We start from the raw sequence: 17,802 nt of genomic DNA on the forward strand, positions 1-17,802 counted from the left end.
AGAAAGGAAAGAGAAGGGCAACTGTGGCGAGGCGTCATTAAGTATTTATGCACTTTCCATTAGCGCAGTGGATTGTACTTATCAGGGATAAAGTCAAAGGGTTCTTTTGCCACGTCGGGGGCAGGAAAAGGAGAGACAGAAAGAGAGCGGGAGGAGAGAGGTTTAAGCTCAAAATATGAAAAACCAACGTGCGGTCTAGCTTTGCGATAATGTGTTTATAAAGTTTAGAATTTTTGTTTCTCTCGTCTGTGATTCATTGATCAAATTATGAAGATTATTTTTCATCTAGCTGATTTTCAATCCTTCTTTCGCCAGAAAATTCGACCCATTTCTTTTACGCGCACAAGTTTTATCCTTTGTTCTGGAATTATCAATATTGACGAGGAGGAGGAGGAGGAATTAGAAATGTAAATTAAAACGTTAATTAGTCAGAGAAAATTGTTTCAAGAACTATATTTTATTCGTATCTCAATGTTTACTAGAAATATTCATCAGTTACATGAGTAAATGTTTAATTTCGATCACGTAACGTTTTTTAACAAGTAAAAATTTTAATTCTCATTTTATCCGTCGGTATATTAAAACGAAGCAGAAAAATTTGTGCACATTCAATGAAAATCATTTTTACTCGTGACCTAAATTTTTTCTAGTTTCGTATGGATGCGGTAAGCAAAAATTCAGTCCGAACGCGAATTGAAATTTGTCGAAAATAGTCTTGTGAATAAAATGAGGTATCATCACAGAGTGAAATTTAACGAATATTACTGGATTTATAAAAATTTTAAGGCAATTTCAAACGAAGCTTCGACATTTATAACCTTTTGTTTACAATTCCAGTATAATCAATTCTTGTAATTTTCAAGATGTGACCTCAAAATGCTTGCCTAGACAGCCCCTACACACCCTGGAACTATGTCAAGAGTTAACGCAGACACCCTGTATATTAAACAGATTTATGGCTAGCCAATTAATATCCCGAAAGTCTCAATTGCATTCGATTTCTGCAGCATGAAATTAAAGCGTGCAATCGAAACGGTGCTGAACTGCGATCAGTTACTCGCGGGTGTAACCCGTGTAATAGTTTAATTCATATGCAAATTATCGTCGGGCTGAGGGGCAGGGTGGTAAAAGCAGAGGGCGTGTGATAGCCCCGAGGTCTTTGAATTCTGCAAGGTACGAGGTGCAGAGCGTGCGACACACTTGTAGAAACGACCTCATAAATTTGCAACCAGATACCTGTCGTCCTTATGTGGTGCATAATTGTAATAGCTGCGGCGGGACCTACGATTTGATCGCCGAAACGCCATCGTGAGAAGCCTTTGTATGAAACAATCAATTAAGGTTATAACGGTAAAAAACTGTCGACGCAGAGAATTAGAAACGAGATTCTTGGTCCGGTTGTGCTTCAATGCAAAATAGCTTCGATTTTTTTTTTTAAAACAACGGACGCTTATCCCATCTCTAACCTTCAAATCAAGACCAAGAAAAACTTTTAGGTATGGTTACTATCATACAGTCGTTAGATATTCTCATTTTTTTTTTTTTTTTTCTTCTATCATAATCGAAAAATATAACTCTGGGTGTAAAACGAAATTTGGGATTATAGCTGTGGACAGAGGAATATAAGTAAACGATTACTGTTATTCGTTTTGGTTACGGTCACTTGTAATGTCTAACTATTGTCGGCTAGCTAGTAACGTTTAAGTTCCCTAGTTGTAAGTTGGCAAACCTGGTAACGTTGCTAGTTATAGGATTGTCAGAAAACAAACGCTCTCTCTCTGTGTCGCCGTATTGTGCTTCGTACGTTTGAAATGAGGAGAATATTTATATTCATCATCATTCGCTATTCTGATAGTGAGTACTTTTTAAGATATTATACATTATATGTTCTTGTAACTTGCTTTGCAGTAATTTGGTGTTGGTTATAAGCGGAAAATGTGTTATTGACAACTACAATCACATCTTGGGGGGGGGGGGGGGGGGGGGAGATGACGCATTGAAAATAAGGCGATATTTAGGCATTTTTTCCGAACAAACGGTCCAATTGATCCTATCAAAATTATTAGAGTATTTTATTGGAAGTTTAAGCGACTAAAATTCAATTTTTTTGGTATGTAGGAAAGGTTATAACGGTCATTATAAATTGATTTGTTTGACGCTAAACCATTTGCGCGATGATTTTTGGTGAGCAGTCTAGCGCCCGTTGTATTCATCTGAAATAAAAGATTCAAAACAGTTATTTTTCTCAAAGAGTATACGCATGATGTGAACGTAATTCGAAAAAAATATGCCAAATTGTACCAATGGTGACCCTCGGAATAAAAAAATACGATTTTATCGCATAACTTTCAGGTTAATTATGCAATTACAGTAATATAACCAGACGATATCATTGGAAATGTTAATTCAATTCACGAGGAAATTATTAATGCGGACGCATGCCAAAGAAAAATTTAACCAGATTAGTAGTTTTTAAGTTATCTTGTACGCGAAATAACGGCTTGAACGGTTTCGAGCTAAATAAGTCAATTTCTAATTACTGTGATAACCTTGTTTTGATACCGGAAAAAAAAAATGGATTTCATTCACTTCATATTCCAATAAGAAAGTGCCCTAAAAATTTTGAAAGGACCAGAATTGTACGGTTTTACCGAAAGAAATTCTTTAATTCGAACAGTGTTTGATCTAGGAATTTCATAGTAGCTAGAAAAGATGAAATTTTCTCCAGCGCTAGTTCGTTCTCTTCTCTCTCCGTTCTTCGAGTTCGGTATAAACCCAGCGTCCATAGACTACTGATTATTTAAATTCGGGCCGGCGTGCAGGGTGTGTAGAACAGGATGGGTGGACAAATAACTAATTCAAGGGTCGCCGGGTGCGGAGAGGGTGATTGGCGCGTATAGCTGGACCTGGACACCGCGTACGGGTGGCCGTTTAATTGAAACAAATAGAGTGATCGAATTGGGGTGCCGCATGCAGACGGAGGAGATGCGGCGGCGGTTATGCTCGCGGTAGATTTGCGGGGACTTCGAGAGGGCGAAACCCTTTCAAGGGATTATGCGCTCGAGTAATGTATGGCAAACATAAATCACGACGTCCCGCCACCGGCTCCTGTATAAGGTAGGTGTACACCACCTATACCGATGTCACTCCCCCTCTCTCTCTCTATTTCTCTCTCTCTCCCTCCCGGCCCTCGAGATGATCTGCGGAACCAACTGCACACCGCTCGGGTAGACTAATTGGTCGCTTGCCACTAGGCCGTTACTCCAGCGAATACAGGAGTGAGACACTTTTAATCAGAGATAGCTAGACGAAGAGAGAGGGAAATGGTGTTTGGTACTTGGAATTAAACGTCTTTTTTTCGAGAGAGAGAGAGAGAGAGAGAGAGAGAGAGAGAGAGAGAGAGAGAGAGAGAGAGAGAGAGAGAGAGAGAGAGAGAGAGAGAGAGAGAGAGAGGAGAGAGAGAGAGAGAGAGAGAGAGAGAGAGAGAGAGAGAGAGAGAGAGAGAGAGAGAGAGAGAGAGAGAGAGAGAGAGAGAGAGAGAGAGAGAGAGAGAGAGAGAGAGAGAGAGAGAGAGAGAGAGAGAGAGAGAGAGAGAGAGAGAGAGAGAGAGAGAGAGAGAGAGAGAGGGAGGGAGAGAGGGAAAGAGAGTTGAAACACTCGTGTAAAGTCGTTCGGACTTAATGTGCCTCTTGCGCTAGTTTCTAAAAAGTATACTAGCATGAAGAATTATTATCTTTTGTCGAGACTTCACTAGGAGAGAAATATGTTTTCGTGTACCTCTATTATAGTTCCCGGGGGGGGGGGGGGGGGGGGGGGGCTTACTTTGAAATTGAATTAATGATTCGAACCTATTGGCAGTGATTTGAAGTGATTTGTACTTTATACTGTGATTTTCATTTTTTTGCAATGTTACCCTTGATTTACAATGATTTTCGAGCGTTTTTACGAATTGGATGAGATCACAGAAAACCACAAGAAATTTTGAAAATCGCAAAGAACGATGGGAAATGATTGAAAATCAACGTAAACCACTCGATAAACTGTAAATTATCAAAACTACGTGATAAGATAGGAATCAATTATAGAATGCTAATGAATCGGAACCATTTCGTGATAGTACTGCAAGACTTACAACAATTTGCATGATTTGAATGAATACCTACTTATTATATTTTTTTTTCTACTCTAAATTTAAAGATTTCGAGGGATCTCAGTACACAAGCATATTTTACAATTCAAATAAATCTATTTTTATCAATACCTATACTACACAAAGTGTAGTTCAAGCATTCAACGTTGCGCTGGTCCGTTGCGTTTTCAATTTCGGTTTAGCGGTTGTAAAACCTACATGTGAGTTCATGAAATTGGACTTCCGATAGGCTCTGGGAAATTCAGATGACGGTGAAGGGTCGATACTACAGGATAGACTTACAAGGCTGGATGCTACCGGCGTTGGCAGATAGTTTGTGAGCTCGTTACTCGCACCTTGGGTTCGCACGTAAGTTTGTGTAATTGATAGCGTTGTGCAAACCTGTCGGTATAGTTTACGTTGCACGGAAAATGGCAATGGAAGTGAGCGTCAAAGTGCTGGAGGTAGAGCTGCAGGATTACAGTCGTGCAGAAGAACTGACAATGAGCATCGGCGCAAGCCCACGAATTAATTTCGACCGACCTAAACCTTGCAGGATTTATATCTATCTGATTGATTAAATTCCATCCGTTCATTCGAAAGATCACACAAAAAATTTCGTTCCCGAATTTCGAGCTTGATTTTATGAAGTTGAGAAACTCCGCCAAAGGATGTGAGTAATTTTTAAACGTTTCGAATGACTTCGTATATGATTCTCTTGACACTTGAAATGACTGCGATGAACCTCGTGGTCTTCTTTTTTAAATCTCGTATAGTTGCACGTGATTTCGAACGTACTCAAACGGCTTTAGTCGTGCAATTTGGACTCCAATTTACTGCGATAATTCAACCCTTGGGCTGTTCGCGATTTTTGAGAAATAGGATAAATGTCTTTCGCCTTATTCTTTGCAGCGAAGTAAGTTACGAGGCAACAACTTCCTCTACTTAGCCCGTGCACCCTTCTTTACGCAGTGTTACAGTGACGTTTTAAAAAACCGGAGTCGTTGCATCGACTCTCCTTCTCTCTCACGGCAATAACAGCAACGCGTCAGATGCAGAGATACACGCGTATAAGGCAGCCGCACTCGATCCGAAGCCGACTCAGCCGGTGTGGAGGTTTCTGTCTACATGGGACTCTTTTTTAAGGGTGGAATAACAGCGATTTTATTTATTTATTTTAACTTGATAACGCATAAAGGAGACACGCGTCGTTTGCCACGGAGTTACGGCTCCTCTTTCGGCAGAGTAACGGCGGGAGGGTTGGAAAAAGAGAATAAGGGATGCCCGTTGAGTTTTCCACTTCTCAAGCAGCACCGGCAGCTCCCTTGTTTGATCTCCCTCGACGACGACGAGGTTCTTCTCCGCGAACGTCTGCCTCACTTTAAAACGCGTTACTTTGATTGTAATGCCGCTATTCACCGCGCTATCGTCTCTCGGTGTTTTCTACTACCCCTCGTACCTACGAACGTATACACCTACCTTCCTCGGCTCCCTTATCGCAAATGACTGTTTCCTACGGAGGAAGTCCCGCCATTTAGGGGTCGTAACTTCGAACGCTTTAGACCGCTTATTATTCCCCATCCCAACACCCGGGATACACGGATACACACCAGCTGTGCAGATGCCGCTGCTGTACGTTGACGGTAAAAATCAAGAACAAGACGTCTTCCGGTGCTCAGATTTTTTTTCACCCTCTTCTCTTCCATACATTCACCTTTATTCATTTTCCAAGAAAAGCTATCTCGTTTCAATTTTATTCATCCCACGCTCACTTCCTATCATCATCCTTTTATTCACATTTTTATATCGATCTCTTCTTCCAACAAAACACATTCTAATTTTTATACTCCTGTGATAAAAAATAAAAAAAAAATAAAAAAAAACAGCGAACAGTCACTCTTCCAATTATACTACGATTTCTTAATTTAGAACACATGTATAGCCAACCTTTCAACGGTATTCACATACGCTGGATAAGACGATCAAAACAAAACATTTCCTCAAAGTTTGCGCAGATTTCGCATCACATTTACGCAGTATTATATTATCTATAAAGGAATGGATGCTTATAGTGTATGTTGCGAAAATGTCAGTGACGGTCAGTATTATCTCGAATAAAGTTCGAGTGAAAGTTTGTACCGTGGAAAGAATATGAGAAAAAAGTTGGAGGGAAGTATTGAGAAGGGTTGAGAGTCGCTGCGAGGGTTGCTACCCTTGGGGTGTCGGAGGGGTTATATCCTTGCGCATGTGGCATGTTGGTTCTAATCGTATAAATAACTCACGGTGCGGATAAAGGCGCGAGTGGGACTCTTCTGTGGTAAGCCGCTGACAGAACGAGCAGTGGTCGTACATCTACACCGAGAGAGAGAGAGAGAGAGAGAGAGAAAAAGAGAGAGGAAATCTGTTTTCATATAATCTTCTACACGTACAAAATTTCCCACTTCCGGGATTAGGACGGATCACCGTCGTACTTGTGGTGCTTTTTAACCCTGTTTCATCGTCGCGGACTGGATTGCACGTGTTTGTTCTTCAGGGGTTTCAATTCATCCATTTTCTTTTTTTCTTGTACCTCAGATAGCAGAGAGATCTACAAAGTGGTAAAAATGGCGTCCGATGGACGTCTTAAGAATTCATCTCGACAATATCGACCACCACAGTTATCGACAACGTTTCTTTTTCGTTATTGATTTTGAACAATTTTAACAAGTTTCAACGTGTCTTTTACCGTATAATCATTTATTTGTAAAATTTATACAACAACATTTTATTTGATCCGAACGTTTCATTTCCTCGTGTATAAACCCGTCTCGCCTCTGTACTAGCCCTTCCTTATGTAACTATTCTCTCGTTCGATCGAGCACTTGTCGTGATTGCGAGCCACACCAATCATCCGTACGTGTAAGTCGCCATCCTACTCGTGATTCCGTGATAAATAAACGCACAAGTGACAAACTCACTTTTTGGACTATGGTCTAGGAGTTCAGGATTAATTGCTACTTCCTTTTCTCATTGGCATCTTTTCTGCCGTGGAATGGTTTCAGCTCACTTGCCAAAAGAAAACGTTTTTAACGCTGTTGATGGGCTTGACCAAATCATCGAACTATCGTAAGGACACCATTTTCTTTCGGTAGGAGTACCAGGAACGTTGCATTGACTTGTCTGAGCATTTAGAATCATGAAAGTGGTGTAAAAGAAACGGTTCATTTATAGGATACGAAAAGTAGCTTCGAAAGATGTTACGTTATTCCTTAAGTAGACCCTATTACTGGTTCCAGGGCAAATTCGTAACAATTATCATCGTTGTGTTTTTTTTGTTCACTACACCCAAGGGTTTGTGAAGATCTCGACTTGAAATCGTTCCTCGTGAACTAGAAGCTTCCAGGGAAAGTAGTCTATCTGATACAAACCATTTTTGGTGTTAATCTATAATTCAATGGTTCTCGTTGTCGAGTACCGAACATCTCGTACAGAATAAATATCTTTTTCACCAGTATGCCTATGGTCCAGGCAGTTGACGGATAATGCCACCTTCACCGGTGACGAATGAGTGAGATAACAAACACACAACAGGTTAGGCCACCGTAGAATACAAGCAACGCTTAACTCAACACCGCAGGTATTCTCACACAGTGATCCGTGTAACTAGAGAGCGAAGCTTCACTGTTGACAATGAGAATGATAGTCAATCCGTGAAACCTCCGTCATCACATCCCCGTGTACGCTTAATCCTCCACATTGGTATTGGTCACACTTCCTGAAGCAATAGACGCTCGGGTTTGCTGTTGGAATAGAATGCACGGTTTCGCGATGTACGCTGAGAAGTTTGTCAATCGATATGGATCGTTTATCGAAGAAGAGAGAAACAGGGAGTGCTGGAGAGAGCAAGAGTCAAGACGGACCGGGTGGAGATTTTTTAGGAATCAACAGCAGCAGCAGCAGCAGCAGCGTCCCTTTGGCGTGGCAGGAACTCGCGCCCCAAAGTCACCCCGAAGCTTGGTTTGTGGGGCGTCGCGCTGGCAATTCCCTTAAATGCCCTGTCGCCCGCAAAAAGCACTCCGTCTAAAAAACCCTCCTCGTCTTCCGCCAGTCCGCCGGTCGATGCCACTCAGGCCTATTGCCTCTGCCCAGCCGAGATTATATTAGCCTTTATGGTTCCAATAAAATGCAACATCGATTTATACGGCTTGTCGACGAAACGGGTTTCCTCGTACTATATACCAACCTTCTTCGTACCTCTACGTACGGGTCATTCGTTTGATCAAAGTTCACGCGGACGAACGAACCAGCGGAGGATGGAGATCGTGCTTTCTCAACATGGGTTTTCCGCGAAACTGTCGCCGGTACTACACGAACTTCTTTTCCCTTCTGCATGACTGATTCGCGAACCTAAAGAGTATTGTGTTATATATGGTCAGTACTCGGTCGCTTATCCAAAATTCAGTCAGGATGGAAAGATCAGTTCGGGCCACTTCGAGGATTCGACTTGTTCCAAGAACCTTGTCCAGTTTTTGGTGCTCCGATAAGGTGAAGTCCATTTTGACAACGTCCGAGAGAACTGATAACGACTGTTCAACGAAATCGAGTTTCCATTCACGAGTGCAGAGTCTTGGAATCTTAAAAATGTTCTAGTCTGATCGCTTCAATTAATGCCCAAGTCTGATCTTTATACTACGGTTTTAGTGAAAGAGCCTAATTAACAAAAGAGAATTGTTTCCGTCCATTTCATCAGTGAACTTGCATTCATCCAATAAATCCACCGACCGTCTTTTAAGAGGTTCACAGCCGACTGTCGTTCAGAAAAATACAGTACCCATTTGTTCCGCCTCAACAGCAAGACAATAAATTTTAGTCCATTGTCTGATAGTCAGTGAAACGAAATGTGGCCGTAATTTCTTTCTAAAAGTTGAGACTGAATATTGCGTTATAAAAATCTGCAGTATTAATCGCGGTACAGTTTGATGTTTTCTCATGGGACTTATAATACTGTAGGATAAAACGATCAAATTGTCATGTAGGTAAATTGAACAGAGAGCACATCATTCGGTATCGCATGGGCGGCGACCGATACATTTCCAATATATTTGAAAATAGGCCGGATATCGCAGTCGCTTCAGGAAATGAATCGTGTTTCTAATTTTCCAACTTCATCCCTCGAGCCGCTGCTGCTCTTATCCTACTTCAGTACACAGTGCTGCGCCAGCTTTTGAATTGTGATTATCAAGAATTTCTGCGAAATTAATAACATGATATACGGTTATGGGAACTCTGAAGAAACGGTTAAATTTAACTCGTCAAACTCGACATTGATCTTAAGAATGGATAACAATAATAATAATAATAATTGTGCACAGTCTAGGTTTATTCCAATTTAACGTAAATTTAAAAAAGATTCGAGCTACGAGGTGTAATATGTCTGGCGAAAAAAGAATCTCTGAAATGATAAAAAAAAAACGAAAGAAAAAAAAAATGAAATCGATTCATGAAAGAAAAAAGGTTTTGCCAGTTAATTATACTGCTGAAAATGCGTGTATAGGATGTGCGTACATTAAGCGTGAACGCTGCATGTGTGTAGGATGGGTGCACGTCATGATCCATAGGTGTGATAAGCATGCATGACGTACTCATCGAAAAAGCACAACTCGACGGTTTAATCCGGGCGTGGAAATTGAAAAACCTGTGGGGAAATTTAATACAGCTACATTATATGTGTTGCGCGTACGTATGCGTGGTTACAATACATGGAAGAACCGAGGGAGAAATTTTTCGATGCAAGGAGAAACGAAACGCGTATAATATATAATACGTGAATGCACGAGTACCGTCACCATTGATAGATATTCACCTATACGTATGTAAGTCTGTTGTATATTTTTCCCTATATACTTGGGTTCGCGACGTATTAGGTATGCGAAATGAACGACGGGTCTCCTCATCCTCCTCCTCATTCTACTTCCCATACCCGTGTATCGAAAAAATGTGAATAAGCTTTCCAATTTCCGATATTTTCCATGACATTTTTCTGTGAGAGTATATGCATTATATACACATAGACACATATATATATATATATATATATATATATATATATATATACGCACACACGTGGGTTGTTGCAGGGAGGGGGTTTGAGTTTCAATGAAACGTGAAACATACAACGAAATCCCATCCGATATAATACTGATCGCTACCCCGCACGCGATTTTACTCTATACACATACGTCACGGATGTTGCGGTATTGAACGCTTATTCAAAATTCTTTTGCCGTGCAGAATTCCAATTGCAATATCCCCGACGCGTTTGCAAAATGCGCTGTACTTATTTCATGGCAGCTTACGAACGGAGTACAATCCGTTAAAACGATGGACCGAGCTGATGTTTCACGCTTTTATCCTTCTTTTTAGCTCGATAAACAAATAAACATCAGGCAGTTGTCAATGGGGTGCAAAATTTCTATTGCTTCGAATAAAAAAGCTCATAGTTCAGTATATTCAATGACGGAACCGCCAAAGTCGAAGCTTGAAAGCTTTTTCTTCCAAGCATCATGTCAGACCGGTTAATTACGTTGTTAACAACATCTCATCCGGCGATCCCAAATCGATGCGAAAAACTTGCTGGAGGCGTAGCAACAAAAGGAACTGAACATCGAGTATCGGGATTTCAACCGCACTTGGGTGTAATAATAGAAGCTGATAACAAAAGATACGAAGCGTAGTTTTCAAAGTCCCGGCTTAGTTTCGCTGCGGATCGGCGTTACAACAAGTCGGCGAAGTTTCGATATAAAATTGCAGTAGGTACGTTACTTACACACGAACAATATAGCCGTGTACGTACTTGAAAAGAATCAAATGGTTCAATAAGACGTTCTCCGTCGGAGGTTCATATTTTGCGAAAAGGGCTTGAGGGTGGAGATCGGGGGATAATAAAAGCCGGTTCCGACCGGGGATCGAATTTTTCAAGTCTGTGCAAATCCCTGGAATTCGGTCTTCGAGTAAAAGGTACGGAATTGTACAACAACTTTTGCAAATAGCTGTGTAACGGATGAATTTACACTCCGTGAATTCCTATACGATTAAACGCGCCCGTGGCTAAAGCCTTAGGAAAATCCGAGGAGGAACTAAGTTTGTCGGATTTGTACGGTGATGAAACGAGAATATCGCGGCATCCGTCTTGATATTACACGAGCATACGACACGCATGCTCGTCTATCGTGCCTCTGTGCTTGTGTAAGCTGCGCTGCTTTCTTAACATCAAAGTTAAGAGATCCGCGATATTTTACTCGACACACGCCTCGCGTTATACGCAGTCATGCGGCGGAACTGCAGCTGCAATCATGCGTTCACTTTTATATGGAATGCGGAAAATATCAGGGGATAAAATTCGCACCTGCGGATTATTTACTTATTTCTCTATCTTGTCTCGATGATATTTATCATTTTATTAATGTACTTATCGGACAGATTCGTATGTCAATATTTTTGGATAAAATTCTAATACGTGTTACGAAAGTTTTGAGTTTTTTGTGTGTATTCATTTTTATGGTTTCAACCGAAAATAGCGTCAAATATAGAAACTATAGAGTGCAATTTATTTTTATTTTTTTACTGTGAAAGGTTTCGTCGTTTGAAACGATTGCGATTTTGTTCTTGATATTTATATTTCGATTAATTTTTTCACCCAACGTAATTCGCGAAGAGGCTATAAATTTCCGAAGATATTTGAATCCTCGTCACCTGGTGGATTGTTTAATTATTTAAAACTTTGATATTGATTTTCTTTACATTTCTATACCTGTAAAAGAATTTCCCGCGAGAGGTATGAAATAATTGCATTTACACATTTTCAAAATTACACATTCGATTGAAATTTATATAAAGTGAAATAATTGATTGTTTTAAAAATGTATTAAAGAAGTTTCTACACTTTGTTTATTTTAATAAACCATAATACGATACATTTTTCTTAAAAATACTGAAATTTGTAACATTATGTGTGAAGCACGTGAAGCTTTCGATTTGAAATTCCTTAGATAAAATTTTAACACTTGGCAACGATTTCTTTAAAAATCATTTTTCAATAAACTGGTACTTGGTAATAGGAAAATGAATTCTTTACAAGTGTTTCATTGACGTCTTTTTTTGCACGGTAGAAAAAACAGACGAATCCATCCGATTTCCAAACCATCGTTATTACGTCGACCAAAATATTATCAAAAAATCGTGAAAAATCGATATACGTAAAACAATCGATTTGTTGCGGTAAATCGATTGTTTCGAGGCCATTGTAACGCATAAATTAGGCGAGCGTGTTTCACCGCAGCACGAAGGCGATGAAATACGGGATCGCGTCGCCTCGGACGGATTGCGATTTAGGCGAGGTAAATCGTCGAATGGCACAGTAGCTTTTCACGGTAGAGGGTGGCGGGGAGGTGAACCCTCGACTTAGCAATTCAGCCGGCAATCTCGCACGTTTTAGGGCGCCGATGTTTAAGGGTGGTTTTATAGTGTCCGGCGCAGAGGTCAACCTGGCCTAAGATATATCAACCCCGCCTCTTCCCGGCTCCTTGATGGATCGAGGCTTTCGGTTATATAGCGGGGGAGGCGAGTAGGTCGGGCGAAGGTTCCGCGCCCCGGAGGCCGCAGGCCGCAAGCCGCAACCAAACCGCCACTGCGGCACATACAATATTCAACTTCGATTTCTCATCCCGCGGACACGTTGTACCTACATATTAAACGCGATTCATCATATTTCAAGAATCGTCCTTCCGACCCCCGCAGCTTATAGTTTCCATCCACCCTCCGCCTTTCCAGCTCTGCCTATTACACGAATTCCTCAGACCGACCCCGTACAGTCAGATTGACGTACCTACACGCGATGCAGGAATTGAATCTCATTCGTTCGAGAGAATTACCGGATTTTTATAGCATGCTCACAGCATACTCTCCGTAACTTCCTGCCCTCTGAGTTCTGAGGATGGAACTTTACCAAAAACAATCGCGGTAAGTTAGCATGCGAGAAATTGTACAGAGTTTGGTTTACTGCACAAAAAAAGAAATTTGTCGAGTTCACCAATTGGCACATCAGGATGTAACGTGTCGAAAGTTACTTCCATCAAACGACATTTATTTAACTCAAGACAATATTTCTTTCGACGTATATTCGATTGTCATGTTTGGTAAAGTCTGCACATCCCTTCTCTGCTGTGTGTCAAATACGTATGATTCCAATCTTGTAGCACTAACTGCTAAGTCGAAAACTCTGACACGTGTCATCCTTTCATTTTTTACTCAATAATTACTAAGAGGTTTTTAATTCCTTTCAAATGGCTTTGCTTTTTTCAATCGCTGTTGCACATCATGCCTGCTGCAGTACGTGTAATGGGTAGGTTGTAAATTATTCTCAGTAACAGGTAGGCGTCAGAGGATTACTCAATTTTCTATTATACAATCGCTGTTGCATATTATAATGTAACGTAGCGACGACAGCCGGCTGCACTGCTGCTGCTACTGCAACAGACTTGATGATGAAATCATCGTTACAGTAGTTCAGTGCAAAATAACAAGCTGATCAATCATGTATCTGCGAAAACACCTCTGTACTTCAGTGCTCTTGTATATCTACGTGTAACGATGTACGAGAACCTGAAAGTCCGTATAAGTTTTGACAAAGAACAAAGTTTTGCATAGCCGAATGTTTTTTGTGACATCGTGATAATGGTCACTTGGTTCAAGATGGTTCGATGCTCAATATCTATCACTGCGGTAGTTTTCGGTATTACAGTTAACTATATTATGATTTTGTTGAGTGGTTAAACGAAGGTTAAACATGCAGATCCTTCAGTTGAACGACGTTGATCAAGTGTCAAGTGAATTCTGATATCACCTGATATCTAACCATTCCAGAAGTTAAACATAATTTTTAGAGATCTTCGATGAATTTCTACTGATGATACATCATTTTCCTTAAATGTCGGTGGTTCCCAATGGATTCTCGATGATACCACCTGATTTCTGGCCATTCCAGAAGTTATACATAATTTGTAAGGATCTTCGATGAATTTCCACTGATGACACATAGTCTTTTTTAAATGTCGCTGGCTCCCAATTGATTCTCGATGGTTGCAGGTCACAGTCAACTGACTTCCAGCGATTACCATCATATTTCGATCGGTAGATGATGATTTCCTGATGGTTTCCTACAATTTAGTCTTTCAATAACCCCCAACGACGTCGTTCCACACCCCGAATAATTTCCGATAACATCTTCAATGCACTAGGTCGATAAGACAGTACCTTTTCAACAACAAGCTTGGCCTCGAGTGGCTTCGCGCACCAAAACACACCATCAACTCGAAACGCGTACGAGCTGGCAATCTCGGTTATACAGTTGTACGTCGGTACTCGGTACTGCACCAGGGAGTAAACCATGGGCGTAAGAACAAGTGGAATAAAAAGAGGACAAGAGGAAGAAGAAGAAGAAGAAGAAGGGGAGGAGGAGGAGTAGGAGGGTGAAGGTGACCGTGCAGGCAGCCGGTCGTCAGTGCGGTCAGGAGGTAGCTATGGGTTTCGGACCGAGGAGCGGAGTGACTTAACATCTGAATTCAGTCGATACATCACGCCTCTGGAAGCTGGGCTCCGCCTTCGCCGCCTTGGCCTGCACCCTCGCCTGCACCCTCGCCGCCCCCGCAGTCCTCGCCCCTCTGGCACCCTCACCTCCCTGGCCTTCCTCAACCGCTCCGTATGCTCCGCCCAACTCCTTTGAGCGGGATTCACTCATCTCAAGCAGTCGGCATGGGCGAGCCGAGACGGGGACCCGGATTGCTCGCTGCTCTGCATTTTTATGCAATTCTTTTACCTCTTCTTGTTTCTTTTTTTTTCCATTTTCTTTATCTTCAAACTGGAATTGCATCCGCTGCAGGTATCGCCAAGGATTGCAGAGGCAAAACATACTGGAATTGTCTGGTTTCGCTGTGCGGCTTAATCCTCTTGCAGACCATGCACTGCATACTAAAGACCCGTGGAGATGGGGACAAAGTAACGAGAAAAAGAGACGAGGAACGGTATGAAATAGCGAACTTCGATGATTGGGCACGTATAGTTTAACCACACTTGAGTACTTATGTGTCCGAAATATGGACCGGAACAACGAGAAAGAAGGGGAACTAAAGTGCAGAAAATGGTGATGAAGAATTGGAAGAGGATAAATTTATCCCCACAAACCTTATAACTCTCTTTCTCACTACTGTTCCTAAAAGGTTTGACTCAAGTTTTGCAATTCGTTACAAGCTGTTGAATTTTGTCCACTTTCGACTTGAATAAGTAGACTTTTTCAAAATTCATGCTGATAGTGATTCGGTTCGTTCAAATTTCTTGTGAACTGGTATCAGTTCTCTGCGCTGACTGTCACGATAATAAGATCCTCTGGTCGACAATTGACATGGCTCAAGACATATCATAATCCGATGAACTACCGACTACATCTAATGATGAACTACTTCCTTCGTTCCTTCGTCCCTTTTCTGTTGTTTTTTTTTTTTTCTATTTCATACACCGCAGCACGGCGATCGCGATGAGACATGCGACTCTCTAATTGTAAACTCCAAAGTCTGCAGTGAGGCAAGAGAAGAAGGAAGGGAAGGGTGAGAGAGAGCCGCCACTGCTGCTGCAAAGCCATGAGCATTGAAGAAGAAGACAATCCTATCTTAAAGGCAAGTGTCTTCCTCAAGATGCGGTAAACTTTCCAAGTTGTAGGTAGTACCACCTACTTTTCCGCCCGCCGGCTCCTACTGCTTTCGCTGCAGACTCCGGGAGAGTCATCAGACAAAAGCGAGAACTTTTGTAATTAAAGTTGCGCTCGCAGTGAGGCTAACTTGAGGGAAAACTTGTCGAGACCGGCGAACTCCATGAGCTCCGAGACTTAAAACTCCCGCACGCACCATGTTCGTATATTCACCCCCAACCTTCTCATCGCGAAAAAACATCGCTGGATAAGGGAGACAGGAAGAACAGAATTCAAAAGTACCACCGAGGTCCTTCCAAGTATTCCCACGGTGTGTCCACTCACTGCTGATTATTGCGATCGCATGATCGCCTCGTAGCTCCACGATGACGATGTTCCGTTCCAGCTTCATCTGGTTTCATGACGCGGATTGGCGTGTCCCACGCAATGATCGGGACAAAAAGCGAGAGACGAGAAGAGGCGGAGATATACCGAGGAGTTGGGAGATGTTTTACAAAAGCAGTTGACATCAGCGCACGCGACCGGGAAAAAAGAGCCAGTCTCTCTTCTTGGTAGGAGGCTTAATTATCTTGTTAGCGGTCCGTTCCTGCCGTCGCGGGTCTTTAAAGTGCCCAACACCAGACCGTCCCATCACGCTGAATGGCGATGGTGCTGGTGCACTCTTTTACCGGGCAACTTCTTGCCCCGCGCACCGTTATGTATACACCCGCACTTGCAGCTTGTAAATTGGTGCGCTTCTTGTCCGCCTTAAAACACTCTGCAAACTTGCCCATCGTACGCCACTTGTGTATTTATTGATTCTATTTAACCGATGACTTGTCGGTAAATGATGATTCAATTGCCACTTATTCGCCACAATCAAAGGTTAACCTTGTTCCATCGACTGCGGATCATGGAAATCTCCGATCTACCCAAAATTGACGAGGTGTTTGAAAATCTAGAAGGTATTTGATAGATTAACAACCAACACTCACGGTTTTCAATTAACTTTTCACTACTAAGGAATGTCAGATTCACTGATATACGATAATCTATGCAAGTAAGATTCTCCTGTTTAATAGTTACTACTCTTCCTAGTAATGGTCACACTACGTCAGCCAGTGAACCGGAATGAATTGATCTGCAGTTGCGAATGAAGATGTTGAATTAGAAACGACTCGATACCGTAGAAACTTCGATCAATTCTGAATCGATAAATTCGTTTCGTTGAACATCAGTTCATTGGTCTCGCCAATGTTTCAATACAAGACGAGGTACACATGAAGCAACAAATTTCTGACAACACTCATTAACTGTGGTCCTCCGATAAACGCATTGGGAGTATTCAGATTGGTTTGGAAAAGTGAAAAACACCACTTTGGCAATAATGAAATACCTACGATATTATTGCCTTGTTCTTTTAACGTTCAAACTTCGTATATTTCGTCTGGAATTAACCTGCAGCTATACACCGAATGAAGAGAGTTTCTTGCCTAGCGTGCAGAGACCTCGTTACGAATACCATAGGAGAGCTCTTTCGGCGAGGTATTCAATTGTTGGTTTAATTCACGTCTAAATTGACAGACAAAGGTCTTAAGTCGACTGCTTGCTAACATATGTAGACTACAGTCCTCTTCAATTGGCGACCACCCAATTCGTCGACTCGTTCGGTCCGCGGTATGTACGCTGCACGTATCCGGAATGATTGCCGCGATTAATCTTGAATGTTAATCAACCATACCTTGCAATCAACGATGAGCTCTCCAGCTGGGTTTGTAAGTAGTCTCGATAATTTTCCGCGCAGTCCCGCGATTCAGGAATCGTGGTGCAAGGTCTCTAGAACTTGGTGAATTATCATCGTCATTCATGTAGGCACTTGACTTCTTTAACGGACTTTGACATCTTTACTTACAATTTTGTTTCGTTTCTCTTCCGTCTTTTTCCCTCGTTCTTTTCT

This window comes from Neodiprion lecontei, chromosome 5 (assembly GCF_021901455.1).
Source record: "Neodiprion lecontei isolate iyNeoLeco1 chromosome 5, iyNeoLeco1.1, whole genome shotgun sequence".
NCBI lineage: Eukaryota > Metazoa > Arthropoda > Insecta > Hymenoptera > Diprionidae > Neodiprion > Neodiprion lecontei.